This window comes from Balearica regulorum, chromosome 1, assembly GCF_011004875.1.
Source record: "Balearica regulorum gibbericeps isolate bBalReg1 chromosome 1, bBalReg1.pri, whole genome shotgun sequence".
Classification (NCBI taxonomy): domain Eukaryota; kingdom Metazoa; phylum Chordata; class Aves; order Gruiformes; family Gruidae; genus Balearica; species Balearica regulorum.
Window position 1 is genome coordinate 187,057,923 of NC_046184.1, and position 12,551 is coordinate 187,070,473.

A 12,551-nucleotide genomic window follows, 5' to 3' on the forward strand; every position below is an offset into this window, starting at 1 on the left:
CTCAGACTAAGGCTTGACTCCAGCACTTTGTGAAAAGGGATCTGGATTATAGCAGAGGAACTGCAAATAGTTAAGAAATACAAGATCTCATGTTATCTTATTCTGTCCAACAACCTGGGACTCAGCTGGAGTGATGGGATCACTTGCTGTTTACTGTTGCCATATCTTTCTTAAAGTGCTGTCAACTCTGAACACTCTGTTTCATATCAATGAATATATAGTTGAATCAAACTGAAAGGCAGACTCAGCCCTCTGTAAAAGCAATGAAGTTATATGCTGACCCTGTGTTTCCTCCAGTGATATCTGGCTAGGTATCAGATTCTTCCCCACTGCTAGCACTATGTCATTTTACATCATAATACTTGTCATTGCTTTTAAAAAAAAAAAGGAGAACTTTATTCCTGGTCAACAAATTACATCTAGGACCAATTTGTCAAAACTGCAACATTTTTCCAAGCTATAGAAGATCTCGTAAATACTTTTTGGTTTATAGGCATTTTGTTTACTATAGGAAAAAGTATTTTTAATGAGTTCCAGTCCCCAAATCTGAAATGCCTGATGTTTTTCTAAACATAAAAAAATCCCCAACCAAACAAAAACCCTTGCCTAAGTGGCTTGATGATGAAGAAAACCTGCAACACAACTGGGATCGGAGCTCTGACTTCTGATTTGGTGCCCCTTAATCACAGAATTGTTCAGTAAGGGCTTAGTCGATGCTTTGCTTCCCACATTGTGTCAGTGCAAGGGATACAATACAATACACAAAAATAGTGAAACTCAACTGCCATTTTAATAAACAAAACTCAAGAACCCAACCCCCTGATTTTATTATCATTCAGTTAACAGGACAGATGCAGAATTATGAAGTGCAACTGATTTGAATATTTTTTGGTTACATGACAAAAATCCAGCCTTGTTTCATGGCTACACTTCAAGGGTTTTGTTCTGATCTCTGTAACAACCATCGTACCTGTGCCTATTCCAAGTCAAACATTTTTTTATGTTTAAGGATTTTTATCATGAGTCTGTAACAGACTTTGGACCCTGATGCACTGATGTCAGTGCCTGAGTCTTCCCTGACTTTGAAATGCCTGTGGCTACGACCGGGGCCGAACAAGGGAAAGGGGCTGTTGCCCCTTCCTGGTGTGACCCCATGGGACTTGCCCAAACCCCAGTGTTTTCACAGCCCTCAGCTGGAAGTGCCTCGGATTTGTGGTGTGTCTGAGGAGCCGTGCAGTATTGTGTGGCTTGAGGTTGGAACGGCTGGTAATGGCTCCTCACAGAAGTCGTAAACACGACATTATAAAGGCAGTTGGGACACAGAGACAGAAAAGGGAAATGCTAAGGGAGAGATGACAACCTGATGACACAGGCCACCTTTGTACACGAGCACTCCTGTGGACAGAGGTACACCTCTGCTCCAGTGATTAGTTTACAGAATTTGTCCCGTAATAATTGTTGGATTAAATGCATCAGTAACATCAAGGGGCAGGGCCCAACACATAGGTCTCCTGCTCCTAAGAGCATGTTTTCAGCATTTGGCCACAAAGGCAGGAGCATTCTGCTGACTTCTCGCTTTGGCCCCATGAATCTTTCATGTCTGATGACAACTATATAGCATCAGTACATGGGAAGAAAAGTAGTTCCCCTTTCCCTCCCCATCATCCCTTCTGCTTTCTACCACACATCACTTTTTATTCCTATTGACTCATGGCTGGTGAGCTCTGCTGCGATATGGTTACAAAGAGGTGAAACTACCTCAGCCGAAGGAGGAATGCTTTTTGCCTCCTGGAAAGTGCTCCAACCTCTGCACGGTTGTGCAGTCAGAGTTTCCCTCCTCCCCTCCTCCTCAGCAATTTCAAGTGAAATCAGTGTTGTCTTTGTGTGGTTCCTACATGGTAACCCATCTGAGTGTGTGCAGCCCTGAGTCTTCCAGTGCCTCAGGGAGCTGCACGGAGAATTTAGGTGCCCGTGGACAAAGGCTGAACCAAGGATGCAGGTAGGCTTCACTCTGTTAGCTCAACACACCTGAAATCTGGTTTCTGCGGAGCTGAAGGATAAAAGTAACTTTGTGAGTCTTTCTCCACTTGCTATACTAATTAGAGCAAAAAAACCTCAAACCGCTTTGTCTCTGCTGGGATTCTCACTGGTCAGTTAATTCGGCTGAACGTTCTCTCAGTGGAGGTACCCAGATACAGGCTGCCAGAAATGGGGATAGGCAGCAGTGTGGACTGGGAGCAGAGTTAGAGAAATTTAAATGCAGAAGCAGAAATGGATGCAGCAGAGAACTGAAAGAGTGAGTTCAGAGGATTAGTAGAACGCATGGTCATTACCGTGCAGTCAGAGTTTCCCTGAAGAAAGGGAAGATCTGAAGGAGTTTATGCAAATGATAATAAGCATTATTCAAACACAGAAAACAGAGAAAAGTGTCACTTGCATGAAGATTGCCATTTGCTAAGTTAAACCTTTACATACAGAGTCAAAAATTGATTTAGACACCACAGCGGTTTCAATGCCTACCATAGAGCAGGTAGTCTGAACAACCACTCTATGATTTTGAGAGGAGCAGGAAGGAAAAAGCTCCATGGTACAGAAGGAAGGGAGATTTTTATTTTTCTTTGAAGTGGTTTGGGACTGTTGTAGTCCAGAGGATTTGTGCACACTGAAAAGCACATGGCTGAAATTCAATGTAATTTCAAAGCATCACCAAATCCAGGAAGTAGCAAGATCCCCAGTAAACTTACCAGCAGCATTTGGCTTTCTCTCACCTGTTCCTGGCTGCTCATGGTGAAGAAAATGAGCTCTGGCACTGCAGAGTACCCTGGGTACTTCTGCGAGGAGAGGTGCTGGCACAGATAAACATGGACACATATGACCTCCTGTGCTCTGTGCTTGGAGTTGGCTGGCAGAGGAGGAGCTGTGAGCCATCTTCCATGCAAATTGGTGATGATGAAGATATTATCACCATCATCCTCATCATCATCATCATCATGTCAAGTGCAGTACTGGCTTCCAAGTGAGAGCTGGACTGTGCCAGGCTAGCATGGAGGACATGGTATGTGTCAGCTCCTGCCTGAATAGATACATCTTTAAGGAACAGTAGTCCTGTCTTCCAAAGAAAAAAACATTTGTTAACATTGAGCTGCTCTAGGGATATCTTTAAGCAATTTCTTCCATTATTTTAGGAGTGGCTGTACAGCTTCCCAGGACTAATTAATAGAAAGCGTCTCCAGACTGAAAGAGCTCCAAATGCATTCAGGATTTTTGGCCCAGACTCACAGCCTCTCTGCCAGGCTCCAGGGGCAGAGGGCTGTACTCTCTGCATTGCTAACTTGGCAGCAGTAGAGAGAGTCGGCACTCAGTGTGTCTTTCACAAAATGTGAATAGTAAAAGCAGTTAAGGGATTATAGGAATAGAGGTGGCCAAGTTTGGAGATGTGAGAATGAGGAGCTAGAGCTTGAAGTGACCACTCGGTGCAGTTGTGTTCTGCAGACACTAGAACCGCTGGTGCCTGTGGGCATTGCTCCCCCAGGATGAACATTTGCTTACCTCCAGCTTTGGGGTGGCTCTGCAGACACACCTTTGGAGTAGAGAGCTGCAAGAACACAGCAATCCAATGCTGCTGAGGTTAGCACTCTGGGTTCTGCCCCTGGTTCTGGGCAGGTTTTGCAGTTTGTGTGGCTACAGCTACACTGAGGGGTGTTTGCACAGGCTGGTGGTGTCCATTAGGGCTGCACCGGCCGCATGCCTGCAGCGGTATTGAGGCACCAAGACAGCGATCGCTGTACCTTCTCCTGCAGTGCAGAAACCTAAATTGAGTTATGTACAACCAGCCCCCTCTAGTGGCACTTTTCCACGTGATGTTTTAATGCTTTGTGAAACTGGATTGGCTTTTTCATTTATTTTATACATATGGTGTGATGAGACAGTAACATAATCGAGGTTTAAACTGTTTAAATCGCTTACAGTCTCTCTTATCCTGCAGAGTAAGACATATGGAGCAAGTCACCTGAAGTCTCTGTGACAGAGTGAAATGAAATTATGATCAAACCTTTCAAGCATGAATGAAGCTGCTGCTTGGGATTACACAACTTTTCAGTTCAACACTAACACTTCTCTCATCTCCTCTGCGAAAATCTTCAAGCCTCATTTCCCTTCCTCCTCACCCAGGGCACTTCCAAACACATCTTTAAATGTAAAGCACCCCCTAAAACTATACTTGAGAATTTTACTAGCAGTATTTATTGCAGTGTAACTTAAGGCATCTGACCCACATGCTGGAGCATAGGCATCATATTTTACGTGTGATGGGGTACATACAGAGCTCATGCTTACACAGTTCCTCAGAGAGGACTGGAAAAGCTTAAAATTACAGACAGCTTGTGCTGCAGGGGCCTCAGTTTGATCTTCCCACTAACTTGGGATTTTGAAACTGTGTACCCTGGAGGCAGAGGACAAAGCTTTGGTGAGGTCAGAAGAAAAATCATTACCTTATTTTATCGAAAGATCATTAAAAATATAACTCTGACTTTCACATCATGTTTAGCTAGTGCAGCAATGGCTTATTACTGGCTGATCAACACATGGCATTCCTGATTCTCAGATGTGGCCCCAGCTGGAAACAAGAAGTTATAATTAAGCAAAAGTTCAACTTGGCATTTCTTGATGGTTTTGCATTGGGCCCTGCTCCTTTAAAGGTGTGTGTCTGTCTGTGCATACACACATTCATATGGGCACGTGTACAGGGAGATGTGTGTGGACATACCCGTACAGGCAGGCAGGGTCAGAGGGGAAGGAACCTTTTTATTGCAAGTCCTTTCTCAGTTCACTGCTGCAGTCAGCTGGAAGGCAGCTTAAGGGTGCAGGTAATATGGACGGTGTAGAGAGAGACTCCGAGAGCATTTCCCTTTGCACGCAGAGGGTAACGTAGCTGTGAGCGATGTACACCCATGCAGTGATTTTGCACAGCTAGCGGGGAGGATTTGGGCCACAGATTATGGCTGACTGGCACGTCCTCTCACATTGCTTATGGAGGAAAAGCCAATGACTGAAGACTGTGTATTGCATTCCTTGGTTGTGTGGCTACACCCATGGCATTTTGTACCCGTACCTGTAAAATACAGACATGTTTCTAGGCCAACATAACACACAGGGCTGGCTGCTGGACCAGCTGGAGCAAGCAGTGCGGTTGCCTGGTCCATGCTGGAGTGTGTTTTCCTCCCAGGAAGCAACCGGGTGCTGCAGCCCAGTTGTGCATTAGGCAAGCACAGGAAAGATGTCTGTTCAGGGGGAGCAAAGTGAAGCTTACAACAGGAAAAATTGCAACGATCCGTGCTTAACAGCACTGTACTGTTGCCCCATCCGATTTACAAAACTTCCAACGGCTTCTGCTGTTCTGGGCTCTTGCTTTTCACTCTTACCTGCTCCTCCTGTTTTGTCCTCTCTCACTCATCTCAGCACACTTTGATACTTCCCTGGCTATTCTTGCCGCCTGCAACAGCCTCACCTCCTGTGCCATCTGCACTGCGCCATCTCTTGGAGTCCAGCTGACCAAGCAACTCACACCTCTCACAATGAGGAGAGAAATGAGGTTTCTGCTGCGCTGATTGAGGCTGGGGGGAAGGAGGTGGTGAACAGCTACAAGTCACTGCTCTCCTCCGTCTGTTCTGCTGCCCAGCTTCCTGCCCCCGGACTGTGCCAAATCGCTTTGGAGAGCAAAGCACATTTTTCTGATCGAATGTGAAACACATCCCTCTTCATTCCTTTCTTGCCCTTCATCTTAGCTCAGGGAAAAGTCCTCGGGCAGTGTACAGTGTAAAATTTAAGTGATGTCTTATTTTTCAGTATCCAGTTGCCTGTGGCTGAGGACCCCAGGACCAGGCACGACGACATACCTTCTTGTGCAGGCATGTAGCTGAACATTAAATATCAGACCGGCCACTTGGCATTTCTACGAGCAGCTTACAACCATCACACATAACTAGAAGCTCAAGCTTATGCATAAACGTCACAATTTCCTGCAGCCCCAATGCATGAACTGCCACACGGTGGGTCAATGTGCCATGCCAGAGCCTTGGCACCCTGACACCCCCACTGCTCAGCCTAAGCGCGACCCTGGGACCTGTCTCACTCTGTGACCCCCAGGTGCCAAATTCTGTAGCACTGCATGACATACATAGTGCAAATCCAAGGATCACATACACACACCACCCACCCACCCACCCACCCCCCTTCTGCTGCCTGCTTAGCAGAGAGGAGGGAAAGGACACAGATGTTTTTGCAAAAAGGAGGAAATTTCTGGTTCAGCTTTTATTTCACTGGGATACAAAGAGAAATGATTCAGTGTCAGTAACTTTCCTCTTGTTCCTTCTTCCCCTGACTCGGGCAGAACTCCGGAGAGAAGTGTGGTGTAGCCACAAGTCATCTATTCATTAGTGTTTTGTACAACATCCTTGGTCAGTCAGGATGAGTTAGCAGCAAACAGTAAATACCAGCTGCCCCTCGTCCCTACGTGAGCAGTGCTTGAAACGATCTATGGCACAGCAGAGTGGCAGGACCAGCAGGTAAGTTTTATGCCACCTGCTGTCAAATTTGGACAATAGGTTTTGTTTGAGAAATCTGCCCTTAGGCACTGGCACGATTTCAGCATTTGTTTCCCTGGTAAGACCCAGTGCCCGTACAAGACTGGAAACACCTATGGACTTGCTGACTTGGCAAACAGCGCCCTAAGAACGCTCGGATACTGCAGCACATGTGGTCACAGCCCAGCCTTGGAGACAAAGAAGTGTCATTTTTTTAATGCTGCATGGTAAATGGTATTTCTAGATCTAGAGCAGGTGTGACTCCCTGGATCACAAGATCTGAGGATTTACAATCAATTCCTTTTTCTGAGAAAAAAAAGCATGTGCTTGTGTTCTGTCTTCAATAGGATGTGGGAAGCAAAAGTGTGAGCTAGCTCAGTCTTACAGCTTCAGAAGGAGGTTTTATTCCTGTAAGCTTGACTGGAATTCTGAATTCCTTGGACTGAGAAGTTATGTAGGTGAACAAGGGTCAATGGGAAACAGAGTCATGGTTAAGTTGTCAAAAGGTTTTTCAGGTTTCACTGGCAGTCAGGTCAAGTTGGAAGAAAGGATGAGTAGTGAAAAGGTACCTGGCAAAGAGCAGTGGGGATTTCAGTCATGGAGAAAATGAAGTCTCTTAGTAATAGTCAAAGGCTAATTCATGTCATAAGCACCGGGAAAAACAGAGTTCTTCAGGCTGCCTCTCTGGAGAAGGAACAGGGATAGGGAGCAGGGGAGTGCTTGGGCCTGAGATGAGTGCCCAGGAGAGACAGGGGCCGGAGGCAATAAGCTGCAGGCACCAAGGTGCTCCTGGGTGGCAGGTAAGGTGTGAAGGAAGGAATGCTTAAACCTCCGGACCACTGGTGGCAGATGCTAGAGGAAGAGGGGAGGAAATGCTAGAGGGAAAAGGTGTGGCTGTGGAAGCTAGGAACCCTTGGGAAGGTAGGAGTGAATGATGCATCTGCAGGAATGGAAAGGAGGAAAGGATGGCCTGAAGAGTTTGCCAGTGGAAAGGAGGTCTGGGATGACAAAACAGTGAGGAATATTGCTGGGAAAGTATTAAAATAAGGTCATCATACTCCTTTGGTGAGCACTCAGCACGGTGCTGGGACAAGACCGTCCTGGAGACAGGCCCTGGACCCTGCACTGGAGGCCAGATCCAGAACGAGTAGATGGGCTGTTTGTGGATTTACCTGGCAGGAGCAGCTGGAAGGTTGACTTGGGGAAGCTCATGGCCATCTCCAGCCAGCACCTGCTGCGGCGGCAGCAGTTGTGCACATTCGCTCCATAAAAGGGGAAGTGCGTGTGTTAAGTAGTCAGAAAGCAGTTTCAAAATAGGAAGTGTGTAGGATATGCTCATAGTTATTTCTGCTTTCCCATCAGTCTGTCAAATACAGACTGAGGATCAGGGTTGGGGGGTGGGTCAAGCCTTTCTAACTCTGGTACAGGCCTTACGCCTGACTGCTGGGACCTACTACAGTGACTGCAGTGCTACTCAACAAGGAGAGAGTGCTACATGTCTCCGAAGGCATTTAGAGGGGAGTCTGGGGCAACCAGACCCTCCATGTTAAGCAGACTCTGAGAGGAAAGGTTGATGAGTGGACCTGTTAACATGTTGAAATAGTAAATAAATGAAACATAAGAGAATCAAATTTTTCTTCACTAGGGGGAACAGACAGGGCCTCTTAAGGTTAGAGAAGAAAGATGCTCTTCTGCTCAGGATGCAGGTCCAGATTTGGGGTGTGCTTCCATCTGTACCATCAACTTCCTCGTGGCTGTTTCAGCCTCGACTGCACTTTGCTATCCACAAAACAATGCAAACGCTTTTCTCCAATTGCTCATCATATCGTATTTTCCTACTTCAGTGACTTCTCACTCTTTTGTTACACTGGGGATCTGCTTCAGTCACAGACTCACAAACTTTTTTCTAGCATAACAGCACTGTGCCAAGGTGTTTTCCTGCAAGAGGAACATTGCTGTTGCAGCCAGATGTTACTGTGGTCTGAGTTAGCTTAGGAAATCTTCTGTTAGATGAGGAACGTGCTGTGTTAGCAAATAAACTACTCCTTACATTCTTTTGTCTCATCCATGCAATGTGTAGGAGGCCTGAAAATGTACCCTATTCCAGTAAAACCATTCCTGCTTTGATTTAATTTCACCTTTAGAGAACCCAGGGAGAAGGAACTTGATTTATGGTAACTGTTGTTGGACCGAGATGAGAGCACAGTAAAATGGCTCCCGGTTCCAGGTGAGACAAATAAATTCTCCTTTCCCACACCATGCTCCTTGATGCACAATAGCAGCATTTCAGCAGTCACTGACTTGCTTTGAAGCGACCACAACACTGCATTCCTTCTGCTTTACGTGAGGCACTGTGACTTCTCCCAGGGAATGCTTCTCAGTGTTGTTTCCTCAGGCAGCAGGCAGGTCTTTCCAGGGACTGGTCAGTGCTACTCTACAGCGCTTTTTCTTTTCTTCAGGCTGACAACATCTCAATGAATTTGCTTCCCTTTTCTTTGATAACATCTTCCTCAGTGTCATCCTTAGGTTATGGAATAGCAAAAGAATTTTATTATATTGTTTTATCATAAGGAGCACATCTCAGAGAAATTAATCTGGGCTGTAAAGAGGTAAAAACTGTGTAGAAAGTAAATAAAACAGGCATAGGAGAAGACGGGCTGGTAATAGTGGAGGTTTACCGCTCTGTTTCATTTTGCCTCTCTGGACAACTGGAAATTTCTTGACTGAACTAGCAGAGGAAGGAATCCAAGAGGAGCTGCTGCTGCTGCTTGGGGAGGTAAAGCGAGTCAGATGATTGAAGACAAGTGACAGAGGGTCAGCGGGAGCAGCTGTCAAAAATCAGAGGAGCTCAGCTCCTACAAACATCTGTTATCCAAACAGCTCTGGGTGCATCCAGATCCTGGACCATCTGCAGCATCAGCAACACAGCGCTGGGGCAGAAGACAGGCACTTGAATAAAATTATGCTTACGGTGAAGAGCCGAGACTGAAAGATGCTCCATGAGCATTTCATCTTGTTCCCTGAGCTCTCTCTTACACCAGGAATCTGTCCATCAGAAATATCAGATCCCCCATGGTATTTCTACAGGTACTCACCCTTAGACCCATGAAGGTTGTAGAGAATCTGGCTCTTGCCCGCCAGACCCAGCTGGGCAATTCCTCAACTGCTTATGATTCTTCCGTATAAACCAGCTGGTTTTTCAGTCAGAAGGTGCTCTGGTACTCTAACCCCTGTATATCCAGCACACTCAGGGAACTTATTTGGCCCCCAAATCCCCTCTGCTGTCCAGCCCCCCCACTTAGAGCTATTGTTACTAGACTTGCGTGGGGTTTGGTTTGATTGCAAATAAGTGAACCTTAAATGACACACTGAGGGGAAGCCTGCATGCTGGGGATGAAGGAAAAGTACTATTTTATTTTTTTTCTCCTTAAGACGTACTCTGTCAAAAGCTCCCAAATAAAAAAAAACCTTCGGCACTTTAGTAGGGGAAAATACATTTAGGGAGATGCCATCATTCTATGGAAGGTAAGCAAATGGCAGCTACCAAGCTGTAAACTTACTAGAGCATACAACTAGTTACACCAACCAATGACAGCCATAGAGGGTTTTTTCTAATTAAATCATTAATTTGTAAATAGGCAACATGGCAAAAGTTATTTCAGTCATGTCCCTGTTTGCTGATGTGAAAAACTAGTATTGATCACAGCTTAAAAATCTGGGTCCTAGATTTTCTGCTCCCCAGCTACATTCAACCCACGCTGATAATCCAATCAGTGCCTGAAGCCAGATACCGCCTACGATCACGCAAACCCCACAGCAGCTCTCATCTGCATAATAATCATCTGCACAGAATAGATGATGAGGACTCCATGTCTCAGGCCCCCTCAGCACAAGGGGTTTTGGATCTCACGTCCCCAGATAAAGCTGCCCTCATGACGACATAGGGCATCGTGCACTTCCAAGAGAGCTGGATCGCTCTGCCACAGAGCCAGGAGAGCAGAGAGGAAGAGGACTCTTGCATTGGGGCCCAAGCACTTGGCTGGAAGGAAAGAGCCCTGGGTGCTGCTCTGTGCTCATTGGACTCTGGTTGTGTCTATAACCAGTAAATTAAGCAGCTATTCTGAGCAACGCAGCATGGATGACTAAATGTAGCACAATTCTGGCCCATGACAGCAAATGCTGATCAGGATTTAGCATGGGCATGGGGCCATTCATAAAAGGCACCTTGGATTTGGTGCTTTTACTCCTGCTAGTCTGGCTCAGCTCTCTCCACACTCCACTAGAGAACACACTACCCAAGCCTTTCTTGTCAATATATTCCGTACCTCCCCTCTCCCTCTTTTAATGATTACATTTCCTTAAATGACCTCCTGGTTTTGCGATCTTTGGAAGACTTACCATTCTATGGTCAGACAGATATACAACGGGATCAAATATGGCACTTACACGTACAAAATGAAAGGGTCTCGTAGCTTTGTTCAGAATTGTGAGGGAGAGCAAATACTCTAAATCAAAGGATACCAGTGATTATGTCAATGCTGAACCACAGAGGTACAACTGGTATCTCAGAGAGAAGACTTAAGCTGTTTTTCAGAGCATTCAGATTGCTGGTCTAAAAGGAAACTATATTAAGTTGCAACAGGCAGTCCTCAGACAGCACTCACCCAGCAAATATAGAGAAATAGTGATAAATTTCCTTAAGAAAAAAACCACATAACAAAGCACAACCCATAAAAATAGGCACATCAAGAGGTGAAAGACTTCTGCTGAAGGAGTTGCTTACTCTGTATGCAAAACCAGAGAATAATAAAACATACAGCTAATTTCTTCTCTTAAAGTGAATGGGTGTGACGGACATCCCTGGAATTAAATGGCCCCATAAAACCATTTAATTACTTGATGTACTTGCTTACAATTGCAACAAGACCTGTATTTGTGAGTCCATGCTATGCCTGGCAATTAGCATTATTGTATTATTTACAGTAACAGCTGTATGATGTATCATGAAAGATCCTGGCTGCAACGCACTGTACAAAGCCTTAGCAAAGCACTTCCAGCTTCAGACAACTCACAACTGAAACTAAGAGAAAAAAACCCAACAAATCGGTATAAACAAGTAACTGGTAGAAAAGCAGTTAAAATTGTTAGCAGCAAGAGCGAGATATTTGTACTGTGTTCTTTTGAAAACCTGCTCCGATGGGAATTAGTAATAAAACTGCCTTGTGTTGAATTCCGCCCATGGCGTGAGGCAGGCAGTGAACTAGGAGTAGGTTTCTTTGACTCTTACATCCCTGAGAGTGTTCTTCCAGTAGGGTCCTCCGAAGTGCTCCTGTTGCATCTACATGGCATCAAGGGATTCCACTCAAAGAACTCAGAGATTTCCGCGTGCAGGATTTTACTTCCTGCAAAGAATTTCACTGTAGCCATAAAGCCTTGTTTCTTAGTAAGTTCTTATCTGGATCTGGCTTATCATCTGGTTTAACCTCAGAAATGATCAAACTCAGTACTTACTGACAGAGAGAGGCTCAGGAAAAGCATATTAAGCTTCTCAGATCAATACTGAATCTCACAACTTGATTCAGAGAACACAGCTACACCCTATAGACACCTAGAGTTTGTAGCACAGAAGTCACCCCTTCTCGTCCAAGCCATTTTGTCACCAAATACAGAAAGATACAGTGCATGCTTTCAGTTTTACTGTGGTTGCTTTATGCCATCCCAGGACAGCAGGTGATAAGAAGACACTCTAACCTCAGCAACCCTGAGAACACCTTGTGGCTACAGGTCTAGCCACCCGTGACTTGCTTCTCATCAGAGAAAAGGCTCAGGGTGAATGGCTTCAGCATATTCCTGTGGTATCTCATGTTGTCACCAGCACGCAAGACTGTGGTTTTGGTATGACCCTCCTCCAGGCCTAACAGTCCACTCCTTCAAAAGCAGCAAACAGCAGCCACTGTTATTCCTTCCAAC